General features: G+C 41.0%; 1 non-coding gene across 1 annotated transcript; it reads right to left on the bottom strand.

Annotated features, from left to right (window-relative positions):
* Positions 1–11,044: 11,044 nt before the first annotated feature.
* Positions 11,045–11,151, bottom strand: LOC140853520 (small nucleolar RNA R71). Its single transcript, XR_012136590.1, has one exon. It is a non-coding gene; the product is annotated as a small nucleolar RNA R71 (small nucleolar RNA).
* Between the last annotated feature and the right edge of the window lie 11,041 nt (positions 11,152–22,192).

The raw sequence follows: 22,192 nt of genomic DNA, 5'->3' as shown, positions 1-22,192 counted from the left end.
TCGACCTGCTTCCACTACGGCAAGGCAGATCATTGGAAAAGGAATTGCAAGGCTTATCTTGCAACAGTGAAGACTGGTGCAAATAATGCACCAAAAGGTATGTATGAGATACATACAATATTATCATTGAACTCTTCCATATCAAACTCATGGGTATTAGATACTGCCTGTGGTTTTCATATCTACAAATCATTACAGGGGCTGCAGAAAATTAGAAGTTTGAGGAAGGGAGACTTCGAGCTCTATGGTGCTGGAGGAGATTCTATCCAAGCAGAAGCTATAGGGACATATATCTTGAAGTTTCCTTCTGGGAAGATCTTAGAGCTAACAAATTGTTATTACATGCCTAAGATCATTAGAAATATTATATATGTACCCTTGTTGATAAAACAAGGATATCAAATATCTGTAACGAGCAATGGTTGCTCGATTAATTTTTCTAATGAAATAATTTGTCATGGCATTTTTGACAATGGTTTGTTGACTCTATGCTTGAATGATAATATTTTTCATGTTGATGAAAATAGTAAACGTAAGAGAGATAATGTAAATAATACCTTACTTTGGCATTGTCGACTTGGTCATATTAGTGAGACTAGGATTAACAAGTTGTACAAAGAAAAGTTCTTTGATTCTTATGATTGTGAATCATTAGGAACTTGTGAATCATGTCTCATGGGTAAAATGATCAAGACTTCATTTAGTGGATATAGAGATAGGACAAACGAGTTGTTAGGACTTGTATATACAGATGTATGTGGCCCTATGACAACTCATGCCAGAGGTGGATACTCATATTTTATTATATTTATAGATGATTTATCTAGGTTTGGATATGTGTATCTTATGAAACATAAATCCGAAGCCTTTGATAAATTCAAAGAGTATCAAAGCATGGTCGAAAAATAAACTAGAAAAAGTATAAAAATCCTTCGATCTGATCGAGGAAGAGAATACTTGTCCAATGAATTTTTAGACCATCTTAAAGCAAAGGAAATTATCTCTGAATGGACACCTTCTTATACGCCATAATTAAATGGTGTAGCCGAAAGGAGGAACCGTACCTTATTAGATATGGTACGATCCATGATGTGCTTCACTGAATTGCCTACTTCCTTCTGGGGTTATGCTTTAGAGACCGTAATAATTATCTTGAATAGAGTACCTTCTAAATCTGTATCTAGCACTCCATATGAAATATGGAGAGGTAAGAAGCCCAATCTTAAATATTTTAAGATATGGGGATGTTCAGCATATGTCAAAAGAAATTTTGGACATAAACTAGATACTAGAGCAGATAAATATTTATTTGTAGGATATCCTAAGGATAGTATAGGATATCTATTCTACCACCCTATTGAACAAAAGATATTTGTAAGTAGGCATGCCACTTTCATGGAGAAAGAATTTATCCTAGAAAGAGGTAGTGGGAGAAATATTGAAATTAATGAAGTTCAACAAAAACAAATAGATATTTCTCAACCAAATATTCACATAAATAAAGAAGAACTAGAACACATAACTCCTATCCGTAGGTCAGAGAGGGTACAATATGTACCTATAAGGTATGGGTTCATTATTGAGAATAATGATGCCCAAGTCATTGAGAATGACGAACCTTTGACCTATACAGAAGCTGTCATGAGTAAGGACTCAGACAGATGGCAGGATGCTATGAAATCTGAGATGGACTCTATGTACACCAATAAAGTATGGACTTTGGTTGATGCACCAGAAGGGGTAAACCCTATTGGGTGCAAATGGGTCTATAAGAAAAAGATTGGAGCAGATGGTCAAATAGAAACCTATAAAGCTAGATTGGTAGCTAAAGGTTTCAGGCAAAAACAGGATATTGATTATGATGAAACTTTTTCACCTGTTGCCATGCTCAAATCTATTCGGATAATGCTTGCAATAGCAGCATACTATGATTATGAAATATGGCAAATGGATGTGAAGACTGCCTTCTTGAATGGTTTTCTAGAAGAGGAGGTCTACATGTCACAGCCAGAGGGTTTTGTCTCAAATGACAGACCAAATCTAGTATGCAGGCTTAAGAAATTCATTTATGGATTAAAGCAAGCTTCAAGGAGTTGGAACATCCATTTTGATGTAACAATCAAAGAATTTGGCTTCATCAAAAATGTGGATGAACCTTGTGTGTATAAGAAGATTAGTGGGAGTGCCCTAGTTTTCTTGGTTCTATATGTAGATGACATATTCCTTATTGGAAATGATATCCCAATGTTACAAACAGTCAAATTATGGCTATCAAATAAGTTTTCCATGAAAGACTTGGAGGAAGCATCCTATATACTTGGTATAAAGATCTATAGAGATAGATCTAAAAGGATGCTAGGCTTATCTCAGTCTAAGTACATTGACTTAATACTGAAAAGATTCAGTATGAATGAAAGTAAAAGAGGTTATTTATCCATGAGTCAAGGCATACATCTCTCTAAGAAGATGTCTCCTAAGACAACTGAAGAGAGAAATAGAATGAGTTCTATTCCTTATGCTTCGGCTGTAGGATCAATAATGTATGCTATGTTATGTACCAGGCCTGATGTAGCTTATGTCTTAGGCATAGCCAGTAGATTTCAGGCTGATTCAGGAGAGGATCATTGGAAGGCTGTGAAAAATATTCTAAAGTACTTAAGAAGGACTAAGAATATTTTTCTCATATATGGTGGATCTGATCTTAAACTAGAAGGATACTCTGATTCTAGTTTTCAATCAGACCTAGATGATAGCAAATCCATTTCAGGGTATGTCTTTACTTTGAATGGTGGAGCAGTGAGTTGGAAGTGTTCTAAGCAGCAAACAGTAGCTGACTCAACCACAGAGGCAGAATACATAGCTGCAAGTGAAGCCGCCAAAGAAGCTGTCTGGATGAAGAAGTTCATCACTGAATTGGATGTTGTTCTTGAGATTGAGAACCCAGTACCACTTTATTGTGATAATACTGGAGCAGTTGCTCAAGCAAAGGAACCCAGGTCTCACCATAAATCCAAGCACATTTTGAGACGCTTCCATCTCGTTCGTGAAATAATTGAAAGACAAGATGTTATTATTGAACGAGTAGACACAAAGAACAACATAGCGGATCCATTCACTAAAGCTTTACCATAGCAGCAATTCGATCGCCATCTCGATTGTATGAGGTTGAAATATAAGGGAGATTGGCTTTAGTGCAAGTAGGAGATTGAAAGAAATATACCCTATAAGCCAATCAAAATGTATAAATAGATGGATATTTTTTTGTCTCCCGATAACTCATGTACTGATATTTTAAATAAATAAAGGCATTTAGTTCATCATATGCTGCATCTTATTTTGATGAACCCCATAAATTAGCGCTATGGTTTTAGGGTTATGATACGATCATACCAAGTGAGATCTAAAACCTTAAAACTCTAATTTTAAATATTCTTAGTCGATGGAACATTGAGTAGGAGATCAATATTTTCGGTAAGACTGGTACATCCTGTGTATGCTCGGCAGAGAGGGTAATTAATATCACAATTACTTATGTATGACACTAATATAAGGATGTAAGTATTCATTAGAGAATGAATTCACTGAATTGATCCAATTAAAGAATATCTGATGGAGTCTTATCTACATGTTAACAGATTTTTTCTTGTAGTGGGAATTGTGCATGTAAATCTTTTGACCTGAGACTGCCATAGAACCTTATAAGCATGAATCCATATTTTGGATCATACTCATTCATGATTTAATCATGTACGGGATGTTCTGGATATGATGGATTGCTTATGAAGGTTGTGAATAGGTCAATATAGAAACGATCGCTCCTAGTAAGAGGAGATCGCATCCTATTTGCTTCAATCAAATAATGATTCAGGAAGACTTTGATCAAAGCATTATGAAAAAATTAGAAATAGTTTCTAATATTTTATAAATTGAATCATTATTATTTGATCCAAAGAAATATGAATATAAAATTGAGTTTGACATTTTTTCATACCCAAACTTATATTCGGGATGCAGGATGATCGTAAGATCAAGTTGCACGGTAATTTTCACTGAAGGGTATTTTTGGTATTTCTATCAAAATTTCATATCTACCAGGTAGACATGATACGTTGCTAGACGTCAATCATATCTTGTGAGTTTGATCAAATTAAAGAGTTTAATTCGATCATTAATTAAAAGCTGTTCTGATTGATCAAAACGGTTCAGCTTGATTTGACCTAAATCGGCTAGATTGTGTTCTAACCAAATTAGTTTAAATTGCACCTGGACTCACTGCTGGCTAGATGTGGAACCCAATGGGTCACACACAAAAGGAATTGATTATGGGTTTAATTTGATTAAACCATGTTTGCAACTTGAACATGCTAGCACATGTTGCAAACCCTAGCATTTAGATTCGAATCGAATTCGAATCGGGTTCCAATTTGGGCTAATTTAGAACTAATTTGAGCCAAATTGGATTTGATCTTGAAGTTGGTTCGAAGTGTTTTAATTGGGCTTGCTGTTGGGTGCCAAAAACCAGGGAACCACATGCCTAAGAGTCTCTCTCTTGGCGTGTGGATTTAAATCCATGCGCATGAGCCACATGGCGCATGGATGGAGTTGGCGCCACCTTTAGATAAGGTCTATCCTATTTTTCTCCATAACCTTTATTCTACGAATGTATTTCAGATATCTTAGGAGGCACCTAAGAGTCCTTCTGAGTATTAAACTCATCATAGAAGAATTAAGAAAAGGGATAAGGATTAAATCCATGCGCCACCTCTTGAAAGCGCCCCTTTGAAATTTCAAATGGGGAGATAAGTTTTAAATTATCCACGCCCCTTAATCTCTTGCACCATTCTTCAAGTTGGCACCATCTATCTTGGCCATTGGATGGGCTTCCTTCCAGATCCAAAGGCATGGGTTGATGGCGCCAATAAGAGAAGCTTCGTGACTTCTCATCTGAACACCGTAAGTTAAGATAAAGAAATAAGGCATCTCTTCAACCCAATTTTGATGTGCACATGGCATTTCTTAACTTATGGGGCATGAGAAATAGACAAGAGGTGTGAGATAAATTGTAAGAGGATGTGAGATGTTTTGGATTGCACCTTTACATGCAATATAAATAGGGGTGCATGCCGAGGAGTCTCGGGTATTCAGAAATCTTCTTTCTTTCTTACAAGAGGCTCTGCTTGTCCAATTTTCTTTATTCTTTCTCTTTAGCCTAGATAAGGTCCTGATAAAGGACAAGAAATCTTCCAAAAAGGCTTAGATAATTGGAATAAAAATTAAGGAGACAAGGAGCAAGAAAGAAAGGGAAGAAAAGGTCCAACATTGTGACAACAAAGCCAAGAAAGGAGGTTCTGCCCAAATTGTATTTAAATTCTGATAAATCAGAATTTAATTGCAGAGTATTTTCTAATAAGTGCTAGAGAGTTGATCGAGTCTCCATGTGGATCAACGTTGGAGGGTGAACACGTGGGCACCTTGTGAAAACCCAAACAGATTGCTGCCGGCAACTAAGCACAAATCAGGGTTTAGCGATAAGAGGTATGTTTCTATATCTTTTATTTGATATTAATGCATATTTTATGGTTTAATTTTTGATAAGGTGATCTTGGAGTTAGGTTTTATTTTTATGATTTCATAATAATTGCTTTGAAATCCGTGCTTCCACCATTGTATTTAAACCTTTCACTAGGCACCCGACAACAGTAGACCCGTCAGCAACCTCGGAAACATCTGATCTTCTCTTGGATTGATGAGATAGAGAACTTCAACCGACAGATCCGAACTCTCTGACAAGTCACGATAATGGTCACTACCCTACTCCACTCTCTGTAATGGATTCAGCATGGCTCCACCACTCTCTGACAAGTCACAACAACGGACACCACTCCACTCTCCGTAACAAACTTCATGTGGCCCTGAGCGGCCCTTGACGCCACTACACTCCGTAACAAACTCCACATGGCCCTGAACGGCCCACTACCAGGTGGTTATAGATGTCGCTGTCAATCAGTTACGCTCTCCGTATATAAAAAGGGACCCCTAGATATGTTCTTCTCTAAGCTCTTAACTCTATCTCGAAACTCTGCTAAAATTTCCATTCGAGCACTCCATTTCTGTTGAAGCAGAGTACTGACTTGAGCATCAGAGGATCTTGCCAGAGCACCCCAAACTCCAGTTTAGACTTTCCTTGTAGGTCCCGATGACGGTCGCGGTCATCTCAACTCCAGCTTCTCTAGCGTCGGCAAAATTTTGCACCAACAAAATTGATGCTAGAGGAAGGGGCTGTATCTTCGCAGTACCCTTATTTTTAAAGGAGTGTTCAATGGAACTGTCTCCAGTCACCTTCTCCGACATCTACTTCTCTGCCAGATCTCCACCTGATGCCTCTCTGAAAGGCATCCACCAGGTGATCCACGGCCTCTGCAGCCAGATCTCAGCGAGCTCTGCAAACTCTGGCCTCGTCTCCAGTTTTCCAGGCTCCTCCTTCTCCGGCAACAACAATCGGCATGGAGCAGTTCGACTTGCTGGTTCAGCAGGTCAGGGGCCTCACCGAAGTAGTGCAGGCCATGCAGCAGCAACCGCAGCAGCCGTAGGCATCAGTGCAGCTAGAAAGAGCATCATCGAAGTTTCGAAATCTGACGATCGGGCGAGCCACTTGGGAAAGTCACCCCGTCTTCTCCGAAAAGGGGGAGCAGAAGGCGGAGAGCCCTCCGTCCGATCATGATTCCACCCCTGGAGGGTCCCTACCTCCGTTCCATCAGAAGACCCTCGAGACTTGCAGTCGAGAGGACCTCCTAGATCAAAGATTTCAAGAGATGAACCGACGGATCGAGGAGCTTATCAGATGAGGTCGGCTCGACAGATTCATCCGACGTCGACCTGAAGAAAGGAAGGATCGGTCGAGGGCCCTGCCACAGTTAGAGCCGCCAAGGAGGGAGGAACAGCCTGAGAATCGACCTCCAACCGGGATCCTCCACACCATCTCTGGAGGACCCCGACGGGGGGTGGCCAGTGGATCGACAGTACCGCCCAAGCGGTAGAGGATTGAAGAGTCTATAACCTTTACTGAAGAAGATGCCCGAGAGATTCAATTCCCACATAATGATGCGGTTGTAGTCTCTTTAAATATTGTTAACTATGATGTACGCCGTATTCTTGTTGATAGTGGAAGCTCGGCTAACATTCTGTTTTATGATGCATTCTCGAAAATGTCCATTCTGGACGGTCGATTGGAACTGGTAAACTCCCCGTTGGTAGGGTTCACTGGCAATGCCGTGCCAATGGAAGGGGTAATAACTTTAATCGTGGTTGCAGGTTGGTACCCAAAGCAATCAAGAGCGCAGGTGGATTTTTTGGTAGTGAGGGCGCCATCTGCCTACAACGCAATACTCGGCCGACCTGACCTCAACGCCCTCCGAGCTGTGGTGTCGACCTACCACTTGAAGCTAAAATTTTCTACTAGCCAAGGAGTCAGAGAGGTCAGAGGAGATCAAGCCCTGGCAAGACACTGCTACAACATAGCCCTCTAGAGAAAGGGACAGTCCGACCCCTGTCCGATTGATGGATTAGACACTCGTGACGACCTTGCTAAAGAACGGAGTGAGCCAATTGAAAATCTTGTCTCAATTCCTTTGAACGATGGGAATGAAGAGCATGTGGTGAAGATTGGCTCTAACCTAGGAGAAGAGTTACAGACATAGCTCATTAATTTCCTACAAAAGAATGTGGATGTTTTTGCTTGGATCCCGACGGACATGTCAGGGATTGATGCGGGAGTCATGGAACACCGCCTGGCTGTTGATCCCAAACATCGGCCGACAAAGGAAAAAATCTGAAGTCATGCACCAGAAAGGCAAGTGATAATAGCTGAGGAAGTTGATAAACTCCTGAAGGCCTGATTCATTAGAGAAGTCAATTACCCGAACTGGGTCTGCAACGTGGTTCTCGTCAAGAAGGCGGACAGCAAGTGAAGGATGTGTATAGACTGCAAAAAGCTAAACAAAGCCTGTCCAAAGGATAGTTACCCTCTGCCCAGAATTGATCAATTAGTGGATGCAACCTCGGGTCACGAGCTTCTCACCTTCATGGATGCATTTTTCGGCTACAATCAAATCAGGATGGCACCGGAGGACGAAGAAAAAACTACTTTTATTACTAACCATGGTCTTTATTGTTACAAGGTCATGCCTTTTGGGCTAAAAAATGCAGGGGCGACCTACCAATGGTTGGTGAACAAGATCTTCAAAGAGCAAATCGGTCGCAATATGGAGGTCTACGTGGACAATATGCTTGTAAAAAGCAAATCCACAAAGAACCATGTCGCCGAACTTGAGGAGACCTTCAGTGCCCTCTGAAAATATAAGATGAAGCTGAACCCGGTCAAGTGTGCTTTTGGGGTAACCTCAGAAAAATTCTTGAGCTTTATGGTGTCGGGGCATGGGATCGAGGCAAATCCAAAAAAGATTCGTGCCATCCAAAAAATGACCGCTGATAAATACTTAATTTAAGTCATTTAAAGCAAAAAATTATAGTTAATTTATTTTATTTATTAAAAATTTGATGCTTCTTTTTATGTTTTACAGGAAAGGTGATCGTCGATACAAAGAGTCTGATTCATAGATTAAAAAGACTCAAATTTGAAAAAAATTGGACTTAAAATAAAATTAAAATAAAAGAAGGATGCATACGGTATTATAGAAAATTAAGATACTATGCAAGAAATCCAAAAAAAATATAGGCATCATTTTAAAGAAACAAAAGTTTCTTTTTGGTAATAAAAAAAAAAGGGAGCGCTTCCTAACAGCTAACGCAGGCGCAGCATCGCAGCAGCGCGGGCGTGGGCGTGGGCAGCGCGGGTGTGCGTGGGCACAGGCGAGCGCGAGCACGGGCGCGAGCAAGCGCGGGCGCGCAGCATGGTGGGGCACGGGGAGTTTTTATTGGCAGACACGAACAGACGAACAGATGCTGATTAAAAGGAAAAAATATGATACTTAGAAATACTTTAAGAGGAAGAATTTGTATTTTTTTTATCTGCTTGTGATCTTTCCATCTCATCCATCCATCTTTTAGTCCTTAGTATTTTTTTTAGTCCCACATCGAAAAACTATGTAAAACTCCTCCCTCCTAACACCTATAAAAAGGTTTTTGTACTCTCATTGGAGGGAGAGCCCAGAAATTCTTCTAAAGCCTTGCATAGAGGAATAGAAAGGGACTACTCCATGAGCAGCTAGGCTAGCAGTCTCGGGAGTGGAGAAAAAATTTTGTAACGACATAGAGTGGGTTTATTGTTCTAAACTTTCTTGTATTTCTTTATATGCAATAAAGATTATACTTTTTATTTAAATCGTCATGAGTTCTTTATTTGCTCTCTTTCATATGCTTTATTTATGCTTTCCTGTTAGATTAATATTAGGAACAACTTTTACTTTCCAGAGACACGCCGTGATCTACGGGTATGGGGCGTGCTGAGGAAAGAAGAGTTGTTTACCTAGTACTTTCTGGAGATACGTCGTGATCTATGGGTACGGGATGTACCGAAGAAAGATAGGTATTTTTTCTAAGATTAATCGTATCTATTTAATTAAAAAAGAGATACAACTCTGCTAGTACAAAATTAATTCAAAACTCCCAAGCTCTTTATTTTCTAATTACATCAATTTTAAGATAATTTATTTTCTAAATCAAAACAACCCTTCTTTCTTTTATTTTGCAATCTCAACTTAGCCCAAGGTCTCTGAGGATACGATCTCGACTCATCCTACCTACGTAGTGAGTAGAGTTATTTTTGGTGCTATCAATGACTATGCATCAAATTTTGGTGCCATTATCGGAGATCTTGGCACGGTTGAATTAAAATAAAAAGAAAAAGCCATTGACATTTCATAACACTTAACTAAAATAGCGTAACCTCGAATATAAAAATTTCTAACTTGATTGGACACCTTGTTTCTTTGCATTGCATCTCCATAATTAACTTTAAGGGCGCAACCCATTAACTAAGATAAGGTAGGGATTTGATCACCCTTTCTTGGCCCACAAATCACTCCCTTGCATTTGCATCACCTAGACCTTAATCTAAAATTAATTAGACGTTGACCCCTAAGGATTTCGAGCTCATTAGGACAAGTGACCCTGAGAGTTGAACCAGGTTAGACTTGGTCAGCTAGCTGGTGTCTAGGCAAGTGGTTTGCGGGATGACTGGGCCCAAAGGAAGGTGGTTTTTAATTGGTTCCGTTCACTGATCTGGTCAATTTAATTGGTGTCTAAGGAAAGCAACGGGGAGACTCCCACCAACCTTACACTTACCTGGCCAGTTGGTTGGTCAAGCTCCAACTTGGAGGGCTTGAAGGCTAACTACAGCTAGGTGCTGTCTAGAGCTAGGATAACTTTAGGATAGAGAGTCCACTGCATGCTAACTTGATTGTAATTAAAATCTAACCACAACTAATTCTTCTATTAGTTTTAGAACTTCTTAGGATCTCTTCTTTTGAACTCTTTTCTCTCTTCTCCTCTCCTCTTAAAAAAAAAAAATCCTTAACAGACTAGGATAGTCCTATATAGACTTTTTAGTTGCATGTTAGGTCGACGATCACTAAAACCTGACTTGCAACCATTAGACGAAGAATTAGAAAAGACTCTTAGGACTATCCGAGTTAGAAACATGGCTACACCTGGTGAGGCTAATCCTCCATGCTCATTGAGAGAATATTTCACTCCATCCTCGTATACCTACTCTCCATGCATTCAAGCACCTCCAGTAGAAGCTACCCAATATGAGATTAAGTCTAGCATTATTCAAATATTGCCATCATTCTGTGGACTTAGTAACGAGAACCCATACAAACACTTAGATGAATTTCTTAAAATTTGTTCCACAGTAAAAATTCAAAACTTCTTCGATGATGCCCTTAGGTTGAAACTGTTTCCTTTCTCACTTAAGGACAAAGCCAAGCATTGATTAAACTCCTTAAACTCTATAACCATTTCAACTTGGGATCATCTTCAGAGAGAATTTCTCAAGAAATACTTTCCAATCGGAAAAACAAATCAAATTAAAAAAGCTATCACTAATTTTTCCCAATTGAAGGGTAAACTTTTTCATGAGACATGGAAAAGGTTAAGGGACCTCATTCATAAATGTCCACACCATGTTGTCCCTAAATGGAAACTTTGTCAGTGTTTTTATGATGGTCTATCGGAGAAACATGATAAATGGTTGATGCATCATGTGATGGGACATTCATGCTAAAGAGTGAGGATGAAGCCTGGCAGCTCTTTGAAACACTTAGTGAGAATTCTCTACATCATATGTCTGCCACTTCTAGAGAACAACCCATGCTTTAACAAAAAAGAAGTAAAATTTATCAGATTGGAAATGTCATGGATACCCATAGTAAGGTAGATGAACTGTCCCAAAAATTAGACCGTCTTCTAAATACTGGACAATCCCCGATTCCACCTAACCCAATCCAAGAAGTTTGTGCATTGTGTGCAAGTCTGAACCATTTTGTTAGTAAATGCCCAGCCGCACCTCAATTTCTTGAGTTTGTGCATGAGCAGGTTCAGCAAGCTCAAGTCCAACAAGCTCGCAGACCCGAAAATGATCCTTATTCGAACACTTATAACCCTGGCTGGAGAAACCATCCAAATTTTTTCTGGAGACCACAACCAGTGGTTGGCCTTGCCGCACCTCGACCTCAATATTAGGATCCAATATATAGGCATGGACCATATCATCAATTTCAAAATATTCCTCAACCGTCTACTACTGGTCACAGCTCAACTTTTGAAAAAAAAATTCTGAAAGTACTAGAACGATTTGAAGTCAACACTCAGACCCTTAACTCCCACACATAATCCATTGCTAAGCAAGAGACCCATATAGGTCAACTAGCGACTACATTCAGTAGGAGGGAAGGAAGAAAATTACCTAGCCAACCCGAGAGCAACCCAAGAGTGCAATTTATGATTGAGAGCTCTAATACCCCAGAAGCTTTTTCTGAACATGTCAAATCAATCATGACTCTGAGAAGTGGGAAGGTCATTGAACACACTAGTAAAACCAATAAGACCGACCCTAAACCTCTAACCGAAGCCAAATCACCCAAGAACAAGGAGGACCTTAAAATAGAGAATGAACCAACTACACCGAAATCATCTTACTTGTCTAAAGCTCCATTTTTGGATGCCCTAAAAGCCCCTATTTCTACAGATAAGAAGGGAGGAAGACTCGACGAGATGTTGGAATTGTTTAAGCAAGTCCAAATTAATCTTCCCCTTCTAGACGCAATCAAACAAGTCCCTGCTTATGCCAAATTTTTGAAGGATTTGTGCACCCAAAAACATAAATCTAGATCACAAATCCCAAAGAAAATACGCTTCACTGAACAGGCTAGTTCTGTCTTCCAGCATGCCACTCCTCCAAAGCTTAAGGACCCAGGAGCCCCCATCATTTTCTGTGTTATAGGACATTATCACATTGAAAAAGATCTTCTGGACTTAGAGGCAAGTATGAATCTTTTACCTAGTTCGGTGTATGAACTTTTTGGATTCGAAGAACTGAAACCCACATCAGTCACACTGCAGTTAGCCAACAGATCAATTAAGGAACCACGTGGAATGCTTGAGGATGTCTTGGTCAAGGTAGATGAGTTTTACTTTCCAGTTGATTTTCTGGTTCTCGACATGGAACTAAGTGACAACCTAAGATAAATTTTCATTATCTTAGGACGACCCTTCCTAGCTACGGCAAATGCATGCATTAATTGTAGGATAGGAGTCATGGACATATCATTTAGGAATAAGAAACTGAGACTGAATGTGTTTGGTGCTTCCCAAGGATCATCAATGGATAGTTGCTTCAAAGTAGATACACTAGAAGATATTATAGAAGATGCAACACCCATAATTTTAGCACCAGACCCCTTAGATACTTGCTTGGCTCACTTTGGAGTGTATGACTTTGAGGGATATATGAAAGAAGTTAACACCTTGTTGGATACACCACACGATAAAACCACTCCTCCATAGACAATCAAGTATGAGCCATTGCCCACATTAGCCAGTACACCAATAGTCCCATCTTTAGAATCACCACCTACGTTAGAATTGAAACTCCTTCCTACTACGCTCAAGTATGTATTTCTAGGACCTAATGACACCCTCCTGGCAATCATTGCATCAGACTTGACCCCTAATCAGGAAACACAATTGGTTGGTATTTTGAAGGAACACAAAGAGGCTATCGGTTGGTCCATTATCGATTTAAAAGGAATTGACCCCTCCATTTGTATGCACCATATTCATTTTGAGGCAAATGCCAAACCCCATCGAGATATGCAGAGGAGATTGAACCCAAACATGCGTGAAGTAGTAAAGAAAGAGGTGGTAAAGTGGTTAGATGCTGGAATCATCTACCCCATATCCGATAGTAAATGGGTCAGTCCCACTCAAGTAGTACCTAAGAAATCAGGTATTACTGTGGTTGAGAATGAAGAAGGTGAACTACTTCCCACTCGCATATCATCTGGATGGCGAGTATGCATAGATTATAGAAAACTAAATGCCGTTACTAGGAAGGACCATTTTCCATTGCCCTTCATCGATCAAATCTTAGAACGGTTAGCAGGATAAAGTTTCTTCAATTTTCTTAATGGTTATTCAGGGTACAATCAAGTACCTATATTTTTGGATGATCAAGAAAAGACTACCTTCACCTGCCCCTATGGAACCTTTGCTTTTCGGCGTATGCCATTCGGGCTCTGCAATACACCCGCTACATTTCAATGGTGCATACTGGCCATTTTTTCGGATACGGTGGACAAATGTCTTGAAGTTTTTATAGATGATTTTTCTGTGTTTGGAACCACCTTTGAGGATTGTCTCCATAATCTTTCCAAAGTTTTTAAATGGTGTATGGAGACAAATCTTGTCCTAAGTTGGAAAAAGAGCCATTTCATGGTGTGAAAAGGAGTTGTATTAGGACATATTATTTTTGAAAAAGGGATCGACACTCATGTTAAGATTTGAGCAGGAATAGGATAGACACTCTTTTAGCGTCTGGCTGAAGACGTTAAATTTAGCGCTTTTTGGGAGGCAATCCAAATTTTTTTTATTTTGTTTAACTGATCTTTATTTTTTTTAAGAATAAAAGACCGCTCTGTATGGAAGAGTCTGTCAATAAACTTGACGTCTGGCTGAAGATGTAAAACTTAGTGTTTGTTGGGAGGCAACCCAATGATTTCATATTTTTTTTACTTTACTGCAGCTGCAGGAATTTAAAACAAGAATCTAGTAATCAATGAAGCTATCTTCAACTTTTGAAGCAAAATTATCCCAGGTGCACTCTCTCCTTTTATTTTCTTTGCTTTCCTACTCCATTGAGGACAATGTAGATTAAGTTGGGGGGGGAAGAAAAATTAATCAAATCTTCGAGTATGGTTAGAAATAATTAGTTTTATGTATTCAAATTTTATTTTGATTAAGAGTCAATTAGGCATCCTAATAAATGCATGATTAATGATCAAGATAATTTTAGAGATACTGAGGAATAAATTATTAAGAAAACCCAATGAAGGGTAGGGTTTAGACTAAACCAAATTTTAGGAGTGATTCTACAACCCTTTTCTTACTGATCTCAATAAAGAATCTGCTTCATGAGAGATTGGGTGGAAAGATCGAGGTATGCAAAAATTCTCCTTAAAATTTACTTAAAAAAAAAAGATTGGTTTCCTACTGAGTAACCGGGCCCTTTCGCCTAAGTAAGCATTGTGGTTCGCATAAAAAGGGGGCAATGTTAAAAAAAATAGTGGATAATAAGGAGATTAAATTGCAAGAAGATAATAAACCTATCTCACATTAAGTTAGAGGATTTAAAGAGTAAAGTGGAGAGTTGGTGAAAGAAAAGCTCTTGAAATTTCTTTAGTTAATACTCAGCCACTAATTGGGTCAAATTGATAATCCAATGAAGTATCTCTTTAATGGTCTAACCAAGTATCATCTACTTTTTGGGATGCCTAACCTAACTTTTGATTCAAGATCGAGTCGGTACACAATGCTGATATATCTATTTTACTTGAGGACGAGCAAAATTCAAGTTGGGGGGTGTGATAAACACTTAATTTAAGTCATTTAAAGCAGAAAATTATAGTTAATTTATTTTATTTATTAAAAATTTGATGCTTTTTTTTATATTTTATAGAAAAGATGATCGCCGATACAAAGAGTCTGATTCATAGATCAAAAAGACTCAAGTTTGAAGAAAATTAGACTTAAAATAAAATTAAAATAAAAGAAGGACGCATACGATATTATAGAAAATAAAGATACTATGCAAGGAATCCAAAAAAAATATAGGCGTCATTTTAAAGAAACAAAAATTTCTTTTTGGTAATCAAAAAAAAGGGGAGCGCTTCCTAACAGCTAACGCGGGCGCGGCATCACAGCAGCGCGGGCGCGGGCGTGGGCAGTGCGGGAGTGCGCGGGCGCGCGGCATGGCGGGGCACGGGGAGTTTTTGCTGGCGGACACGAACAGATGAACAGATGCTCATTAAAAGGAAAAAATATGATACTTAGAAATACTTCAAGAGGAAGAATTTGTATTTTCTTTATCTGCTTGTGATCTTTCCATCTCATCCATCCATCTTTTAGTCCTTAGTATTTTCTTTAGTCCCACATCGAAAAATCATGTAGAACTCCTCCCTCCTAACACCTATAAAAAGGCTTTTGTACTCTCATTGGAGGGAGAGCCCAGAAATTCTTCTAGAGCCTTGCATAGAGGAATAGAAAGGGACTACTCCATGAGCAGCTAGGCTAGTAGTCTCAGAAGTGGAGAAAAAATTTTGTAACGACACAGAGTGGGTTTATTGTTCTAAACTTTCTTGTATTTCTTTATATGCAATAAAGATTATGCTTTTTATTTAAATCATCATGTGTTCTTTATTTGCTCTCTTTCATATGCTTTTATTTATACTTTCCTGTTAGATTAATATTAGGAACAACTTTTACTTTCCGGAGATGCACCATGATCTACGGGTACGGGGCATGTCGAGAAAAGAAGAGTTGTTTACCTAGTACTTTTCGAAGACACGTCGTGATCTACGGGTATGAGGTGTGCCGAGGAAAGATAGGTATTTTTTCTAAGATTAATCACATCTATTTAATTAAAAAAGAGATACAACTCTGCTAGTACAAAATTAATTCAAAACTCCCGAGCTCTTTATTTTTTAATTACATCAATTTTAAGATAATTTATTTTCTAAATCAAAATAATGCTTCTTTCTTTTATTTTGCAATCTCAACTTAGCCCAAGGTCTCTGAAGATATGATCTCGACTCATCCTACCTACGTAGTGAGTAGAGTTATTTTTGGTGCTATCAACGACTATGCATCAACCGCCCTGAAGTCAATAAAGAAAGTTCAGCACCTTATTGGGAGAGTAGCAGTTTTGAATCACTTCATCTCAAGGTCGGCCGAATGATGCCTGCCTTTCTTACAGACCCTCAAGTAGCCGAAGAACTTTTGTTGGACCACTGAATGTCAACAAATATTCAAAAAATTAAAGAGCTACCTCGGCTCACCCCCACTATTGACAAAGCCCAAACCTGGAGAGGAGTTGTTCTTGTACCTGGCGGTCTCCCTTGTGGCTCTCGCAGTAGTCCTAGTTAAGGATGAAACAAAAATTCAACGACCGATCTACTACATCAGTCGAGTATTGAGAGATGTCGAAATCAGATATACTAAGTTAGAGAAACTAACTTATGCCTTGTTGATTGCAGGTCGAATACTTCGACCTTACTTTCAAGGGCACACCATAACACTGCTCACCGACCAGCCGATCAAGATGGTTCTACATCGAGCGGATGCCTTCGAAAGGATAACGAAATGGGCAGTCGAGCTCATGGAATTCGACATCAACTATCAATCTCGACCGACGATTAAAGCCTAGATATTAGCAGACTTTATAGTGGAGTGCACTATTCTGGAAGAGACCGAACTTGAACAAGGTGAAGCCGACAACTCAGAGCTCTAGTTGAATTCCCCTGAAGAAAGAACGGATCTCCCTGATGGATTTTGGGCTCTCTACGTGGATGGTTCCTCCAACATGTCAGGTGCAGGCACGGGCCTGATCTTGGTTAATCTAGAAGGAATTATTGCAGAGTACGCACTGCGTTTCGAATTTTCTGCGACAAATAATGGAGCAGAATATGAAGCTCTAATTGTAGGATTGAGGATCGCCAAAGAGTTAGAAGTAGATCGGCTCTAAATCTACAGTGACTCCCAATTGGTGGTGGGACAAGTCAGCAGAAACTATGAAGCTCGGGAGGACAGTATGGCCAAGTACCTCGAAAAAATGAAAGAGATCGTCTCTGCCTTCGGCAGCTTTGACATCAAGCAGATTCCAAGAGTAGAAAATACCAGGGCCAACCTTCTCTCCAAGTTGGCTACACTGGCTCCGACTGAGCTGCCCAAGGAAGTCTTCTTTGAGGTTCTGAAGTGCCCGAGTATGAAAGAACCGCAGCTTGTGATGGAGATCAACCATGAACCCAGCTGGATTGATCCACTAGTTGCATACCTCAAGGATGGGGTTCTTCCTCCTGATGCAAAAGAAGCTCGGAAGCTTAGGAACCAGGCCTCCCGATATATTCTTTATGAAGGCAAGCTGTACAAGAGGTCGTACTCTTTGCCCCTTTTGAAATGTCTCCAGCCTTCTAAAGCCGACTATGCCTTGTGGGAGGTATATGAGGGAGCTTGCGGAAGTCACTTGGGGGCTAGATCTTTATCCCACAAGCTGCTCCGACAAGGCTACTACTGGCCTACCATGTACCACGACTCCACCGAATATGTCAGAAGGTGTGATCGGTGTCAGAGATATGCAAATATCCAAAGGCAACCCACCTCCGAACTTACACCCATGAGTACCCCATGGCCGTTTGCACAATGGGGGATGGACATCCTCGAACCTTTTTTCATGGCATCCGGACAGCGAAAGTTCCTCCTGGTGGCAATTGACTCCTTCACCAAGTGGGTCGAAGCTGAACCTTTGGCGAAAATTACAGAAGCTAAGGTGCAGGACTTCATTTAGAAGTCAAGTGTCTGTAGGTTTGGCCTACCCAGAACTCTCGTTACTGATAATGGGCGACAATTTGCTAGGGCAAGATTTGCTGAATTTTGTGAGGACCTAAACATCTCCCACAACTTCACGTCAGTAGCCCATCCGCAAGCGAATGGTGAAGCCGAGGTTACTAACAGGACTCTGCTACAAGGGATCAAGGCGAGACTTGAAAGAGCAAAGGGAACTTGGGCATATGAGCTTTATCATGTGTTGTGGGCATACCAAACTACCCAAAGACTGCCCACAGGGGAGACCCCCTTTACCTTAGCCTTCGGAATAGAAGTCGTGATCCCGATCAAACTCAAACTCCTGTCGGTGCGAGTTGTGGCATTCGACAAGCAGTGCAACTCATAGAATCTCAAAGCCAACCTCGACTTATTAGAAGAAAAGTGGGAAATAGCTCAAGTTCGGATGGCGGCCTACAAGCAGAAAGTGGCCCGCTACTACAACTCCCGGGTCAAGAGTAAGTCCTTCAGAGCGGGGGACTTAGTACTTTGACGAGCCGCTGTCTCACAACCTCAGAATCAAAGAAAACTCGCCCCTAATTGGGAAGGCCCATATGAAGTCAGGGAGGTGGTTCGGCCCAGAATATACTATTTGAAAGAGCTCGGAGGTGTAGACCTTCCGCGACCATGGAATTTGAAAAATCATGAATGTACTACTGATAACTTTGCCTTAAATAAAAGTTTCTTTCATATTCGGATATCTTTTCTTTTGGTATGAACTTATAATGACAATGAGTGGCTCCTTTAGACAATCGAAATTAGGCACGTCAGGAACAAGAGGAAAATCTCATCCTGACACGAACGAAGGCTCGGTTATATAGAGACCGGATGGGGGGAGAGGCTCTTACAACGATCCTTATGTGCCCCCATGCCATGTTAGGAACAAGAGGAGAACCTCATCCTAACATGAGCAAAGTCGAAGGCCCGGTTATTTAAAGATCGGATGGGGGGAGAGGCCCTTACAACGGCCCTTATGTGCCCCCACAGCCATATTAGAAACAAGAGGAGAACCTCGTCCTAACATGAGCAAAGTCGAAGGCCCGATTATTTAAAGATCGGATGGAGAGAGAGGCCCTTACAATGGTCCTTATGTACCTCCACAGTCATGTTAAGAACAGGAGGAGAACCTCATCCTAACATGAGCAAAGTTGAAGACCTGATTATTTAAAGATCGAATAGGGGGAAAGGCCCTTACAACGGTCCTTATGTGCCCCCACAGCCATGTTAGGAACAGGAGGAGAATCTCATCCTAACATGAGCAAAGTCGAAGGCCTAATTATTTAAAGATCGGATATGGGGAGAGGCTTTTACAACGGCCCTTATGTGCCCCCACAGCCATGTTAGGAATAGGAGAAGAACCTCATCCTAACATGAGCAAAGTCAAAGGTCTGATTATTTAAAAGATCGGATGGGGGGAGAGGCCCTTACAACGGCCCTTATGTGCCCCCACAGCCATGTTAGGAATAGGAGGAGAACCTCATCCTAACATGAGCAAAATCGAAGGCTCGATTATTTAAAGACCAGATGGAGGGAGAGTCCCTTACAATGGCCCTTATGTGCCCCCACAGCCATGTTAGGAACAGGAGGAGGACCTCGTCCTAACATGAGCAAAATCGAAGATCCGATTATTTAGAGATCGGATGGAGGGAGAGGCCCTTACAACAGCCCTTACGTGCCCCCACAGCCTACCTTGTCTTAACATGAGCTGAAATTGATTGTGATAGGAACAGGAGGAGAACCTCATCCCGACATAAATGAAGATCTGATCATTTGAAACCAGATGAAGGGAAAAGCCCCTCAGCAACTCCTCTACACCCCTACAATCCCGTTAGGAGCAGAAGGGAAAACCCTCGCCCTAACACCAAAAAGAAGAAGAAAAAATGACGAGCTACACAAAAAAAAAAAAATAAATAAATGAACTACATTCGAGGTTCAAGGGACCTCGTCTCAATGAGGAAGAAAATCTTTGTCGAAAATCTCCAGTCCCTAAGGGTGAATCAATACGACGATGATCAAGAATTATAAACAACGTCGATGTCGAACAAGACGAAAGACGACAGAAGTTCGGTAAACGATAACTTAATACAAGAAGGGATAAGGTAACAAAAAAATTTCTTTTCATTTCATTAGTAAAGTGCACATTACAAATCTTTGAAGGCCAAAAAAAAAAAAAAAGAGGGGCAACAAGAAAGGAAAGGAATACATAGAATAAAAGGCAAAAAAGCTCCAAGGAAGCTCGATATCATCAGACTTCAAACTTTCGATTCCAGCCATCATTGAGGATTACTTTAAGTACCTGACTTCTTCTCTCAGTCCCCCTTTCTACTTTCTCCTTCTGCAGGATCGAGAAGTACTCGTGGTAGAAGATGTACCACAAGCACGGGCTCTAGACGATCAAGGCGAAGCACGGCCGGACTTGTCTCTTCACCCTCACCTTCTTTGCCGACCCAGAAGTTGCAGTGCCTTCTCTCTTATGGGCCTTGAGACTCTTGGCTAGCATTCGAACCGCATCTGCACCCATACCTGCAACGAAGGAAGACTGGCACAGTTTAGAAACAGCCGCAAAAAAGGGAGAGTTTTGGAGCAAACCTAGGCTGGTCTGAAGGATGCAGAGATGCAGAGATGGAGACGACTCGAAGAACGCCTAAGGCCAAAAAGGATGCTGAGGAAGAATAGAACTCTCAGGAAGAAGGAGGGACCGAAGAAACTCCCGGGCGAAGTGAGATCCCTGAAGGAGGGAGGTGGGTTTAAATAGGCGATGGGGTCCGGTGCAATAATGACTACAGGACTCCTCTGGCCAGTCTATAACCGCCGCATGGCCCACTCACCGTGGCAAGCGGTTGAAGGTGGCCGACAACTGGTAAAACTATTATTGCACCGTACCTAGGGTAGCGCTCTAGTGAAAATTCCAAAAAATTTTTTTTCGAAAAGGCTCCAGCACCAGCGCGCCGAACGTCAAAATATCTAGAAACAACTAAATACGAAAATTGAGGGAGGTAACTTCGACTGTGAAAATTTTTTCTATACTTCCTTCATTCAGAATCCAAACTCAAAAGTAGGGGGACTGGTGTTGGGTATAAAATATCCCCAACCGAAGTTCGCAAAGGGCTGACCCTTCCAGGGTTCTTCCGGCTTCCGACCTTGTGTGACGTCTTTCTGAACTCCCTCAACCGATCGAGCTTCCATATTACCATCCAGACTTCTCTGATAATGACTTCTCCATTCATCTACCGGACTGCTCCAAATACTCTTTGAACTCCGCTATCGGCTAATTTTCTACGATGATCGACTATTCTCCGAATTCCTTCTAGACTTCTTCCAGCCACGGATGACTCTACTCTGAACTTCTTTCGGACTTCGTCAGTGTTCGAGCTTCTCCGATAATGGGATTTTTATAGTAACCAGACTCCATCCAAATTTTTATGATGGTCGACCACCTTCCGGATTCCATCGAGCTCCTACGAGAACTGGATTTCAGCCGAACTCCTACAGTGGATGGATCCCAGACGAATTTTGACAACGAAAGGGCTCCACCAGTCGGATCTCTGCTCCAAATTTTTACTACGAGCAGTCTACTCCGAACTTCTATTGCAAGCGGTCTACTCTGAACTTCTACTACGAGTGATCTACTTCGGATCTCTACTATAAGCGAATTCCATCCGAGCTTCTACTGTAAATGAATTCCTTCCAAACTTCTACAACAGTCGGGCTCCAGCAGCTGGATTTCTACAACAGCCGACCACCTCCGGTGTCTGCCGTACCTCCCCAGCCATCAACCTTCAATAGTGTCAGCCGAACTTCAACAACGCCAACCAGACTTCCACAAGATCCTCCAGACTCCTCCAGCGGACGAACCTCCCCAACGCCATCCGAAGTCCACTATCGGTCGACTCTCTGTCGGATTCCTCATGAAACCAAACTTCTCCAACAGAAAGCCCCCATCTGAGCTTCTACAGTAGATGGTTCCCACCTGCAGCATCAGCGCTCTAGGCACCCGACAATAGTAGATCCGTCAGCAACCTTGAAAATATCCGATCTTCTTCTGGATTGATGAGACAGAAAGCCATTCCGCCCCATC

The sequence above is a fragment of the Elaeis guineensis genome, chromosome 13 (assembly GCF_000442705.2).
Source record: "Elaeis guineensis isolate ETL-2024a chromosome 13, EG11, whole genome shotgun sequence".
Lineage (NCBI taxonomy): Eukaryota > Viridiplantae > Streptophyta > Magnoliopsida > Arecales > Arecaceae > Elaeis > Elaeis guineensis.
This window is presented reverse-complemented; position numbering and strand designations above follow the sequence as displayed.